We start from the raw sequence: 15454 nt of genomic DNA on the forward strand, positions 1-15454 counted from the left end.
CCTTAGATTTTGAAAAGAACTGAAATTGTATGAGAAAATGGGATTTTGTAGTAACCTATATGATGAGAAATTTACGTACTAAAATATTTAACGAAACCATTTATGTAAAAAGAGAGTTAACAAGTAGTCAAAGAGCACACATGTCAAAAACGATCATTGAAACTAGGCCGTTATGGTGATCTCGCACCTTGGAACCGTTGAACGACATGTAGAGTTTTTCACTTGTTCACTCGATCAATTAAATAACTTGTGATCATCTATGTACTGAGTCTAGATGCTTCTGTTTCAAATTCTAATGTAGTATTGGAGATAGAAATAAAATAAGAAATAGAAATCTAAAATTGAAATTGATACAGAATAGAATATAAATAGAAATTAACATGTACACGTAGAAAATGTCATAGACATTGACACTTACTTTAAAATACAATGCCTATATTTTGAATACTAAAATAGTATGATAAAATGGGATTTTGCAATAATCTATACGAGGAGAATTAGACATAATTGTATTTTTTCATTTTAATTTATGAAGCGTAAACTAAGATAGAAATAAAATAAAAATTAGAAATTTAAATTCGGAATTGAAATCCATACTGAATAGAAACAAAAATAAAAATTGCAATGTACATGAAATCAATGTGTTAAAAGTTTGCAAGTACATTGAAACCAATGCGCTACAAATTGTAAAACATTGAAACAGAATTAGAACTGATATGTACAATAAAATCGATGTGTTAAAAATCTACATGGAATTTAAAATGACTGCATTAGAAATTGACATGTACACAAAAAATAATGTGATAAAAATTGAAGTTGACATTGAGGAGAAATTGAAATTGACTTTTTCACTGGAATCTATTATGTAAAGTCAATCTATTGGAAATTGGCATGTATCCTCAATTATATAGTTATTTACCTTAAATACAAAGGACAATTGAGATGTTCTTTGTAATTAATATATTAAAATTTGAATTCGACAAAAAAATTGCAATAGAATGGGGAAATGAAATTCAAATTCACATTGAATGAAAACATAAATGGATATTTGACATTTCCACTGAAGTCGATGATATGCAAAGTTAGTTAATAAGTAGACATGTCAAGATTCACGACTTATTTTCATAGTCCTTAAATAAGTTGCGGTAATCCATACAAGGAGTAATTTACAAAATTATATCCTTCTATTGTAATATATAAGGTGTAAATGGGGATAGAAATAAAATTAAAAGTAGAAACTGAAATTAATATTGAAGAGAAGTAGAAATAAAAATAAAAATTGCAATGTACATTAAATCAATTTGTTAAAATTTCACGCGTACATTGAAATCAATGCGCTAGAAATTGAGCAAAATTGATATAGAATTAGAATTGAGATGTACACTAAAATCAATGTGTTAGAAAATCACATGAACTTTAAAATAAGCTCATTAAAAATTGAGATCTCCAAAGAAATCAATGTGACAAAATATGAAGGTGACATTGAAGAGAAATTGAAATTGACTCTTTTAATCAAACCAATTATGTAAAAAGAGAGTTAACAACTAGTCAAAGAGCACACATGTCAGAAAACGATCATTGAAAACTAGGTCGTTATGGTCAATTCGCACATCGGTACCGTTGGACAAATTCTGTAGTTGACATGTAGACGTTTTCCACTCGTTAACTCAATCAATTAAATAACGTCTGATCATCAATGTACTGAGTAATTGTATGTCTAGATGTTTCTATTTCGATTTCTAATGTGGTAATGGAGATAGAAATAAAATAAGAAATAGAAATGGAAATAGAGATTTGAAATTGAAATTGACATTGAGTAGAATATAAATACAAATTAACATGTACCTGTAGGAATTGTCATAGAAATTGACATGTACGTTAAAATCAATGCCTTAGATTTTGAATAGAACTGAAATAGTATGAGAAAACGGGATTATACAATAACCTATACGAGGAGAAATTTACGTAGTAAAATATTTAACGAAACCATTTATGTCAAAATAGAGTTAACAAGTAGTCAAAGAGCACACATGCCGAAAACGATCATTTAAACTAGGTCGTTATGGTGATCTCGCACCTCGGAACCGTTGAACGACATGTAGAGTTTTTCACTTGTTGACTCGATCAATTAAATAACTTGTGATCATCTATGTACTGAGTCTAGATGCTTCTGTTTCAAATTATAATGTGGTATTGGAGATAGAAATAAAATAAGAAACATAAATGGAAATAGAAATCTAAAATTGAAATCGATACTGAATAGAATATAAATAGAAATTAACATGTACATGTAGAAAATGTCATAGAAATTGACACTTACGTTAAAATACAATGCCTAGATTTTGAATAGAACTAAAATAGTATGATAAAATGGGATTTTGCAGTAATCTATACGAGGAGAATTTGACATAATTGTATTTTCCCATTTTAATTTATGAAGCGTAAATGGAGATAGAAATAAAATATAAATTAGAAATCTAAATTTAGAATTGAAATCCATACTGAATAGAAACAAAAATAAAAATTACAATGTACATGAAATTAATGTGTTAAAAGTTTGCACGTACATTGAAACCAATGAGCTACAAATTGTAAAAAATTGAAATAGAATTAGAACTGATATGTACAATAAAATCGATGTGTTAAAAATCTACATGGACTTTAAAATGACTGCATCAGAAATTGACATGTACACCAAAAATAATGTGATAAAAGTTGAAGTTGACATTGAGGAGAAATTGAAATTGACTTTTTCACTGGAATGTGTTATGTAAAGTCAATCTATTGGAAATTGGCATGTATCCTCAATTATATAGTTATGTACCTTAAATACAAATAACAATTGACATGTTCTTTGTAATTAATATATTAAAATTTGAAGTAGACAAAAAAATTGCAACGGAATGGAGAAATGAAATTCAAATTGACATTGAATGAAAACATAAATGGATATTTGACATTTCCACTAAAATCGATGATATGCAAATTTAGTTAATAAGTAGACATGTCAAGATTGACGACTTATTTTCATAGTCCTTTAAATAAGTTGCAGTGATCCATACAAGGAGTAATTTACAAAATTATATCCTTCTATTTTTATATATAAGGTGTAAATGGGGATAGAAATAAAATTACAAGTAGAAACTGAAAATAATATTGAATATAAGTAGAAATAAAAATAAAAATTGCAATGTACATGAAATCAATGTGCTAAAATTTCACACGTACATTCAAATCAATACACTAGAAATTGAACAAAACTGAAATAGAATTAGAACTGAGATGTACACTAAAATCAATGTGTTTGAAAATCACATGAACTTTAAAATAAGCTCATTAAAAATTGAGATGTCCAAAGAAATCAATGTGACAAAATATGAAGGTGACATTGAAGAGAAATTGAAATTGACTCTTTTAATGAAACCAATTATGCACAGAGAGAGTTAACAAGTAGTCAAAGAGCACACATGTCAGAAAACGATCATTGAAAACTAGGTCTTATGGTCAATTCGCGCCTCAGTACCCTTGGACAAATTCCGTAGTTGACATGCAGACTTTTTCCACTCGTTAACTCAATCAATTAAATAACTTGTGATCATCAATGTACTGAGTAATTGTATGTCTAGATGTTTCTATTTCGATTTCTAATGTGGTAATGGAGATAGAAATAAAATAAGAAATAGAAACGGAAATACAAATTTGAAATTGAAATTGACATTGAATAGAATATAAATGCAAATTAACATGTACATATAGGAATTGTCATAGAAATTGACATCTACGTTAAAATCAATGCCTTAGATTTTGAATAGAACTAAAATAGTATGAGAAAATGGGATTTTACAGTAACCTATAAGAGGAGAAATTTACGTAGTAAAATATTTAACGAAACCATTTATGTAAAAAGAGAGTTAACAGGTAGACAAGGAGCACACATGTCGAAAACGATCATTGAAACTAGGCCGTTATGGTGATCTCGCACCTCGGAACCGTTGAACGACATGTAGAGTTTTTCACTTGTTAACTCGATCAATTAAATAACTTGTGATCATCTATGTACTGAGTCTAGATGTTTCTGTTTCAAATTCTAATGCGGTATTGGAGATAGAAATCAAATAAGGAATAGAAATGGAAATAGAAATCTAAAATTGAAATTGATACTGAATAGAGTATAAATAGAAATTAACATGTACATGTAGAAAATTTCATAGAAATTGACACTTACGTTAAAATACAATGCCTAGATTTTGAATAGAACTGAAATAGTATGATAAAATGGGATTTTCCAGTAACCTGTATGAGGAGAATTTGACATGATTGTATTTTTCCATTTTAATTTATGAAGCGTAAATGGAGATAGAAATAAAATAAAAAATAGAAATTTAAATTCGGAATTGAAATCCATATTGAATAGAAACGAAAATAAAAATTGCAATGTACATGAAATCAATGTGTTGAAAGTTTGCACGTACATTGAAACCAATGCGCTACAAATTGTAAAAAATTGAAATAGAATTAGAACTTATATGTACAATAAAATCGATGTGTTAAAAATCTACATGTACTTTAAAAAGACTACATCAGAAATTGACATGTACACCAAAAATAATGTGATAAAAATTGAAGTTGATATTGAGGAGAAATTGAAATTGACTATTTCACTGCAATCTGTTATGTAAAGCCAATCTATTGGAAATTGGCATGTATCCTCAATTATATATATGTACCTTAAATACAAATAACAATTGACATGTTCTTTGTAATTAATATATTAAAATTTGAAGTAGACAAAAAAATTGCAACAGAGTGAGGAAATGAAATTCAAATTGACATTGAATGAAAACATAAATAGATATTTGACATTTGCACTGAAATCGATGATATACAAAGTTAGTTAATAAGTAGACATGTTAAGATTCATGACTTATTTTCATAGTCCTTTAAATAAGTTGCAGTAATCCATACAAGGAGTAATTTACAAAATTATATCCTTCTAGTTTTATATATAAGGTGTAGAAGGGGATAGAAATAAAATTACAAGTAGAAACTGAAATGAATATTGAATAGAAGTAGAAATAAAAATAAAAATTGCAATGTACATGAAATCAATGTGTTAAAATTTCACACGTACATTGAAATCAATGCGCTAGAAATTGAACAAAACTGAAATAGAATTAGAACTGAGATGTACACTAAAATCAATGTGTTTGAAAATCACATGAACTTTAAAATAAGCTCATTAAAAATTGAGATGTCCAAAGAAATCAATGTGACAAAATATGAAGGTGACATTGAAGAGAAATTGAAATTGACTCTTTTAATGAAACCAATTATGTAAAAAGAGAGTTAACAAGTAGTCAAATAGCACACATGTTAAAAAACGATCATTGAAAACTAGGTCGTTATGGTCAATTTGCACCTCGGAACCCTTGGACAAATTCCGTAGTTGACATGTAGACTTTTTCCACTCGTTAACTCAATCAATTAAATAACTTGTGATCATCAATGTACTGAGTAATTGTATGTCTAGATGTTTCTATTTCGATTTCTAATGTGGTAATGGAGATAGAAATAAAATAAGAAATAGAAATTTGAAATTGAAATTGACATTGAATAGAATATAAATACAAATTAACATGTACATGTAGGAATTGTCATAGAAATTGACATGTACGTTAAAATCAATGCTTAGATTTTGAATAGAACTAAAAAAGTATGAGAAAATGGGATTTTACAGTAACCTATACGAGGAAAAATTTACGTAGAAAAATATTTAACGAAACCATTTATGTAAAAAGAGAGTTAACAAGTAGTCAAAGAGCACACATGTTGAAAATGATAATTGAAACTAGGCCGTTATGGTGATCTCGCACCTCGGAACCGTTGAACGACATGTAGAGTTTTTCACTTGTTAACTCAATCAATTAAATAACTTGTGATCATCTATGTACTGAGTCTAGATGTTTCAGTTTCAAATTCTAATGTGGTATTGGAGATAGAAATCAAATAAGGAATAGAAATGGAAATAGAAATCTAAAATTGAAATTGATACTGAATAGAATAGAAATAGAAATTAACATGTACATGTAGAAAATTTCATAGAAATTGACACTTACGTTAAAATACAATGCCTAGATATTGAATAGAACTGAAATAGTATGATAAAATGGGATTTTGCAGTAATCTGTACGAGGAGAATTTGACATAATTGCATTTTTCCATTTTAATTTATGAAGCGTAAGTGGAGATAGAAATAAAATAAAAATAGAATTTTAAAATCGGAATTGAAATCCATACTGAATACAAACAATAATAAAAATTGCAATGTACATGAAATCAATGTGTTAAAAGTTTGCACGTACATTGAAACCAATGAGCTACAAATTGTAAAAAAATGAAATAGAATTAGAACTGATATGTACAATAAAATCGATGTGTTAAAAATCCACATGGAATTTAAAATGACTGCATCAGAAATTGACATGTACACCAAAAATAATGTGATAAAATTTGAAGTTGACATTGAGGAGAAATTGAAATTGACTTTTTCACTGGAATCTGTTATGTAAAGTCAATCTATTGGAAATTGGCATGTATCCTCAATTATATAGTTATGTACCTCAAATACAAATAACAATTGACATGTTCTTTGTAATTAATATATTAAAATTTTAAGTAGACAAAAAAATTGCAACGGAATGGGGAAATGAAATTCAAATTGACATTGAATGAAAACATAAATGGATATTTGACATTTCCACTGAAATCGATGATATGCAAAGTTAGTTAATAAGTAGACATGTTAAGATTCATGACTTATTTTCATAGTCCTTTAAATAATTTGCAGTAATCCATAGAAGGAGTAATTTACAAAATTGTATCCTTCTATTTTAATATATAAGGTTAAATGGGGATAGAAATAAAAGTAGAAGTAGAAACTGAAATTAATATTGAATAGAAGTAGAAATAAAAATAAAAATTGCAATGTATATGAAATCAATGTGTTAAAATTTCACACATACATTGAAATCAATGCGCTATAAATTGAACAAAATTGAAATACAATTAGAACTGAGACGTACACTAAAATCATTATGTTTGAAAATCACATGAACTTTGAAATAGGCTCATTAAAAACTGAGATGTCCAAAGAAATCAATGTGACAAAATATGAAGGTGACATTGAAGAGAAATTGAAAATGACTCTTTTAATGGAACCAATTATGTACAAAGAGAGTTATCGAGTAGTCAAAGAGAACACATGTGAGAAAACGATCATCGAAAACTAGGTCGTTATGGTCAATTCGCGCCTCTGTACCCTTGCACAAATTCCGTAGTTGACATGTAGACTTTTTCCACTCGTTAACTCAATCAATTAAATAACTTGTGATCATCAATGTACTAAGTAATTGCATGTCTAAATGTTTCTATTTTGATTTCTACTGTGGTAATGGAGATAGAAATAAAATAAGAAATAGAAATGTAAATAAAAATTTGAAATTGAAATTGACATTGAATAGGATATAAATACAAATTAACATGTACATGTAGGAATTGTCATATAAATTGACATGAACGTTAAAATCAATGCCTTAGATTTTCAATAGAACTAAAATAGTATGAGAAAATGGGATTTTGCAGTAACCTATACAATGAAAAATTTACGTAGTAAAATATTTAACGAAACCATTTATGTAAAAAGAGAGTTAACGAGTAGTCGAAGAGCACACATGTCGAAAACAATAATTGAAACTAGGCCATTATGGTGATCTCGCACCTCGGAACCATTGAACGACATGTAGAGTTTTTCACTTGTTAACTCGATTAATTAAATAACTTGTGATCATCTATGTACTGAGTCTAGACGTTTCTGTTTCAAATTCTAATGTGGTATTGGAGATAGAAATAAAATAAGAAATAGAAATGGAAATAGAAATCTAAAATTGAAATTGATACTGAGTAGAATATAAATAGAAATTAACATGTACATGTAGAAAATGTCATAGAAATTGACACTGACGTTAAAATACAATGCCTGGATTTTGAATAGAGCTTAAATAGTATGATAAAATGGGATTTTGCAGTAATCTATACGAGGAGAATTTGACATAATTGTATTTTTCCATTTTAATTTATGAAGCGTAAATGGAGATACAAATAAAATAAAAATTAGAAATTTAAATTCGGAATTGAAATCCATACTGAATAGAAACAAAAATTAAAATTGCAATGTACATGAAATCAATGTGTTAAAAGTTTGCATGTACATTGAAACCAATGCGCTACAAATTGTAAAAAATTGAAATAGAATTAGAACTGATATGTACAATAAATTCAATGTGTTAAAAATCTACATGGACTTTAAAATGACTGCATCAGAAATTGACATGTATGCCAAAAATAATGTGATAAAAGTTGAAGTTGACATTGAGGAGATATTGAAATTGACTTTTTCACTGGAATCTGTTATGTAAAGTCAATCTATTGGAAATTGGCATGTATCCTCAATTATATAGTTATGTACCTTAAATACAAATAACAATTGACATGTTCTTTGTAATTAATATATTAAAATTTGAAGTAGACAAAAAAATTGCAATAGAATGGGGAAATGAAATTCAAATTGACATTGAATGAAAACATAAATGGATATTTGACATTTCCACTGAAATCGATGATATGCAAAGTTAGTTAATAAGTAGACATGTTAAGATTCACGACTTATTTTCATAGTCCTTTAAATAAGTTGTAGTAATCCATACAAGGAGTAATTTACAAAATTATATCCTTCTATTTTAATATATAAAGTGTAAATGGGGATAGAAATAAAATTAAAAGTAGAAACTGAAATTAATATTGAATAGAAGTAGAAATAAAAATAAAAATTGCAATGTACATGAAATCAATGTGTTAAAATTTCACATGTACATTGAAATCAATGCGCTAGAAATTGAACAAAATTGAAATAGAATTAGAACTGAGATGTACACTAAAATCAATGTGTTTGAAAATCACATGAACTTTAAAATAAGCTCATTAAAATTGAGATGTCCAAAGAAATCAATGTGACAAAATATCTTGAGATGTTTCTATGTTGAGATGTTCTTTGTAATTAATATATTAAAATTTGAAGTTGACAAAAAAATTGCAACAGAATGGGGAAATGAAATACAGATTCACATTGAATGAAAACATAAATGGATATTTGACATTTCCACTGAAGTCGATGATATGCAAAGTTAGTTAATAAGTAGACGTGTCAAGATTCACGACTTATTTTCGCAGTCCTTTAAATAAGTTGCAGTAATCCATACAAGGAGTAATTTACAAAATTATATGCCTCTATTTTAATATATAAGATATAAATGGGGACAGAAATAAAATTACAAGTAGAAATTGAATTTAATATTGAATAAAAGTAGAAATTAAAACAAAAATTGCAATGTACATGAAATCAATGTGTTAAAATTTCACACGTCCATTGAAATCAATGCGCTAGAAATTGAACAAAATTGAAATAGAATTAGAATTTAGATGTCCAAAGAAATCAATGTGACAAAACATGAAGGTGATATTCAAGAGAAATTGAATTTGACTCTTTTAATGAAACCAATTATGCACAGAAAGAGTTAACAAGTAGTCAAAGACCACACATGTCAGAAAACGATCATTGAAAACTAGGTCTTATGGTCAATTCGCACCTCAGTACCGTTGGACAAATTCCGTAGTTGACATGTAGACTTTTTCCACTCGTTAACTCAATCAATTAAATAACTTGTGATCATCAACGTACTGAGTAATTGTATGTCTAGATGTTTCTATTTCGATTTCTAATGTGGTAATGGAGATAGAAATAAAATAAGAAATAGAAATGGAAATAGAAATTTGAAATTGAAATTGACATTGAATAGAATATAAATACAAATTAGCATGTACATGTAGGAATTGTCAGAGAAATTGACATGTACGTTAAAATCAATGCCCTATATTTTAAATAGAACTGAAAGAGTATGAGAAAATGGGATTTTGCAGTAACCTATACGAGGAGAAATTTACGTATTAAATATTTAACGAAACCATTTATGTAAAAATAGAGTTAACTAGTCAAACAGCACACAAGTCGAAAACAATCATTGAAACTAGGCCGTTATGGTGATCTCGCACCTCGGAACCGTTGAACGACATGTAGAGTTTTTCACTTGTTAACTCGATCAATTAAATAACTTGTGATCATCTATGTACTGAGTCTAGATGTTTCTGTTTCAAATTCTAATGTGGTATTGGAGATAGAAATAAAATAAGAAATAGAAATGGAAATAGAAATCTAAAATTGAAATTGATACTGAATAGAATATGAATAGAAATTAACATGTACATGTAGAAAATGTCATAGAAACTCACACTTACGTTAAAATACAATGCCTAGATTTTGAACAGAACTGAAACAGTATGATAAAATGGGATTTTGCAGTACATTGAAATCAATGCACTAATGTGGTAATGGAGATAGAAATAAAAAAAGAAATAGAAATGGAAATAGAAATTTGAAATTGAAATTGACATTGAATAGAATATAAATACAAATTAATATGTACATGTAGGAATTGTCATAGAAATTGAACTAGGCCGTTATGGTGATCTCGCACCTCGGAACCGTTGAACGACAAGTAGAGTTTTTCACTTGTTAACTCGATCAATTAAATAACTTGTGATCATCTATGTACTAAGTCTAGAAAATGTCATAGAAATTGACACCTACGTTAAAGTACGATGCCTAGATATTGAATAGAACTTAAATAGTATGATAAAATGGGATTTTGTAGTAATATATACGAGGAGAATTTGACATAATTGTATTTTTCCATTTTAATTTATGAAGCGTAAATGGAGATAGAAATAAAATAAAAATTAGAAATATAAATTCCGAATTGAAATCCATACTAAATAGAAACAAAAATAAAAATTGCAATGTACATGAAATCAATGTGTTAAAAGTTTGCACGTACATTGAAACCAATGCGCTACAAATTGTAAAAAATTGAAATAGAATTACAACTGATATGTACAATAAAATCGATGTGTTAAAAATCTACATGGACTTTAAAATCACTGCATCATAAGTTGACATGTACGCCAAAAATAATGTGATAAAAGTTGAAGTTGACATTGAGGAGAAATTGAAATTGACTTTTTCACTGGAATCTGTTATGTAAAGTCAATCTATTGGAAATTGGCATGTATCCTCAATTATATAGTTATGTACCTTAAATACAAATAACAATTGACATGTTCTTTGTAATTAATATATTAAAATTTGCAGTAGACAAAAATTGCAACAGAATGGGGAAATGAAATTCAAATTCACATCGAATAAAAACATAAATGGATATTTGACATTTCCATTGAAATCGATCATATGCAAAGTTAGTTAATAAGTAGACATGTTAAGATTCACGACTTATTTTCATACTCCTTTAAATAAGTTGCAGTAATCCATACAAGGAGTAATTTACAAAATTATATCCTTCTATTTTAATATATAAGGTGTAAATGGGGATAGAAATAAAATTAAAAGTAGAAATTGAAATTAATATTGAATAGAAGTAGAAATAAAAATAAAAATTGCAATGTACATGAAATCAATGTGCTAAAATTTCACACGTACATTCAAATCAATACGCTAGAAATTGAACAAAACTGAAATAGAATTAGAACTGAGATGTACACTAAAATCAATGTGTTTGAAAATCACATGAACTTTAAAATAAGCTCATTAAAAATTGAGATGTCCAAAGAAATCAATGTGACAAAATATGAAGGTGACATTGAAGAGAAATTGAAATTGACTCTTTTAATGAAACCAATTATGTACAGAGAGAGTTAACAAGTAGTCAAAGAGCACACATGTCAGAAAACGATCATTGAAAACTAAGACTTATGGTCAATTCGTACCTCGGTACCGTTGGACAAATTCGGTAGTGGACATGTAGACTTTTTCCGCTCGTTAACTCAATCGATTAAATAACTTGTGATCATCAATGTACTGAGTAATTGTATGTCTATATGTTTCTATTTCGACTTCTAATGTGGTAATAGAGATAGAAATAAAATAAGAAATAGAAATTTGAAATTGAAATTGACATTGAATAGAATATAAATACAAATTAACATGTACATGTAGGAATTGTCATAGAAATTGACATGTACGTTAAAATCAATGCCTTAGATTTTGAATGGAACTGAAATAGTATGAGAAAATGGGATTTTGCATTAAACTATACGAGGAGAAATTTACGTAGTAAAATATTTAACGAAACCAGTTATGTAAAAAGAGAGTTAACAAGTATTCAAAGAGCACACACGTCGAAAATGATCATTGAAACTAGGCTGTTATGGTGATCTCGCACCTCGGAACCGTTGAACGACATGTAGAGTTTTTCATTTTTTTTGTTGAAGCAAGAGAAGGACCTTCTTTACCATTAATAATATACAAAATTTACAAAAAGCCACTCTGAAAAGTGGCGAAGGAGATCAGCCTCCCAAAGGAACCGAGAACGGGCCTAGGTAGAAGACTCGGCACAAAAAACTTACCTTTCAACACATCAAAGCTAAATAGGAAAAAGCCAAAAATGAACCTAAGTAGTGGATGGACCAGAGCGAAAGAAAAAAGGGCCCCACCGGCCTTCCAAGACCTGGAGAGAACCGAGCCCCACAAAAACCATACAACAAAGAGGGGCCCACGCTAAACCCGCCAAAAAACAAATCTTTCATCAGAATCTACAGTGAAGAACCGTCGGGCCCTATCCAACGGCTCCAAACAAAATCGCAAAGGAGAGAAGCACGCCGCTTAACTGGCATCGCCTCCAACCTGCTCGACCTATCGCCGTCGTTGATTTGTAAAATTGGATCTGATGGTCAAGGGACATATCACACCCACCAAGAATGTCGGACATTAGTGTGTGATGGGGCCCCACCAAACTGCTCGTTCGATCCCGAGCGTTGATTTCCCTCGCTCCATCGGACGGCTGAGCTGAAAATCGCGCCCGAAGTCATCGCCCTTTAGGGAGCGGGGAGAGTGGTTTTTGGATCAGGCCCTCCACCACGTGTCCTGCTCTCTATGGCATCGCTGCCAAAAAATTAAAACCACTTTTGACATAAAAGCGGTGCGATTGCTACGAAACCGCTCCCTGGGCAGTATTGACATTAGCCAATGAAAAAATTGGGTGATCCGGAAGTTTAGATGCTGCTTTCTTCGGTCAGGGAAACTCTGTCGCCAGTTGCGGAGAATATTCCTGATCGTGGTCAACAATGTCGCCAACTTTGTCTTACCTCCCATCGTGTACCTTTCAGTCCAACCTTGTGAAGCCCTCTGACCACTGTCCAAAACTAGTTGGATTCTATCTTTTTGCTTCTATACTCTTCTTTGTCCTCCTCCGCCTGGTTATGACAGAGTTTTTTCAGATCACTTTGTGCCATTGTGCTCCACCTCCTTAAAAATTGTGTTGTGCTTGTAGCTGACACCTTGATTGGATAGAATGTCCACCAATTTGTTGGCCTTTCCCCTCACATGAATAAATCTGAGAGTACGAAGTTCCTGTAGATGTACTTGAATCCTATTTAGAACCTGAGTTAACCTCCAGTTTTTTGTGACCTTTTCCGGCCCTGTTCCATTACTGATTCTCTAGGTTGCATTTATCACTAACTCTAAATCCGCTTCTATTATGACATTTTGACAATTGTTCTGTATCAAAAATTCTAAGTATTGTTCCAAGGCCATTAGTTCTGCCATGTTGTTAGTGGCTTTTCCTAAGTGTCCATGGAAGAGGGAGATTATGCTACCTGTATCATCCCTTAGAACTCCCCCAAAGTCAGCCACCCCCGAGTTGCCTTTGGAAGCTCCATCAATGTTGTACTTTAAAAAACCTTCAGGGGGAGGATGCTAGAATTCCTCCACCTTATCTCTCATGCTTGCTTTCCTATCAAGACCTTGAGGAATAAGCCCCTGCATGTCTAACAGCTGGAGGATTCTTAACTCTTCTAGTGAGGGAGGATTTTTGAGGAGATTCCTAACCGTGGTGCCAACTGTCTCCTTAAGTTGTTTTACGATCAGCTTCACCAGGCTAAGTGAGTCAGTCTTTACTGTTGAAATTTGGTACCGGAGGACAGGTGGTTCCCTAAGGCTTTGATCTTTGGCCTAGGGGAAAGTGTCCAAAAGAATTTAATTTTTCTCCTAAAGTGACTTTATAATTTTTATAAAGTCAAATCTAATTTAAAAGTGACTTTAAGTGATAAAGTTACTAAAGTATAATTTTAAAGTGACTTTAATAAAGTCAATGTAAAATTAGAAAGGAAAAGTGACTTTGGAAATAAATGACTAAGTGGGTCTTTATTAAAGTGGGGTGAATTAAAAAGTAGAAAGTGAGATTTAAATGAGCATTTAATCTCAGCTCTAGATCTCAATCTATTTCAACCATTGGATTTAGGGATTCCCCAAAAGTCACTTAGGATTAGATTAAAGGAGGGAAAAGAGGAAAAGGTCATTCATTCTTTCATGAGCAGATTGAGAGAAGGAGAGCAAGAGAGCAAGGGAGATTTTTGGACAGTGAGGAGAAGGAGGCAGCAGCTTGGCACACATTCCAAGACAACATTCCAGCAAGTCCGTATAGCTAAGTTAGCACACAGTAAAGGGCAGGTTTTGGGCACGATTTTCTAGAAAGGTCGTACAGCAGTTTTGGCTCAAATTCCAAGGAGGTCGTACAGCAAGTTTGCACAGAAATTGAGGAGCAAAAAGTCTGAAAATCACTGGCACGTTTTTCAAGGGAGGCCATATAGCAAGTGGATGTACCTTGGCACGCATTTCTAGGCAGAAATCCGTACACTGTACTGCTGTTTTTTTTTTCTGCACAAAAATCGAGGAAATTGTACAGAAACATTTATGGCAGCTTGCACGCTTTTCTAGGCAGGCCGTACAGAAGCATTTAACGCTGAAATTTGGCACAAAAATCGAGGAGGCCGTACAACATTTATTGCTGTTCAATGTTGCTGTTTGCAAGTTTTTCCAGTTGGCTGTGAGGCATGGAAAACGAGATAAGTTGTAAAAGTTTGCTTGCTGATTTTTTGCTGAATATTTCTCACCGTAAAAAGCATTTTCTAGAAATAAGAAAGAGCTCTCGAACTGGTTTTCCCCAAGAGTTTTAGGGGGTTTTTCCAGGGTCACCTTAACCAAAAATCACTGTGTTTAAATGTGTTGAATGGCTGTTTGTATGTGCTAATTTTTTATTTCTGCATTTTCCAGCATTTTGTAATTTTTCCAGAATTTGTGTTTTCAGCAAAATATATTTTCCAGTTGTTAAATGTATGGATATGGGAAAGGGCATTTAACTATTTTGGAGAAATAACGTGAAACTGAAAACCGGGGTGGGAAGTGAGAAATTTTTACATGGTATCAGAGCTT

Source organism: Pinus tabuliformis, chromosome X (assembly GCF_031772625.1).
Source record: "Pinus tabuliformis cultivar Carrire ecotype Pingquan chromosome X, CPIR1, whole genome shotgun sequence".
Taxonomy (NCBI): domain Eukaryota; kingdom Viridiplantae; phylum Streptophyta; class Pinopsida; order Pinales; family Pinaceae; genus Pinus; species Pinus tabuliformis.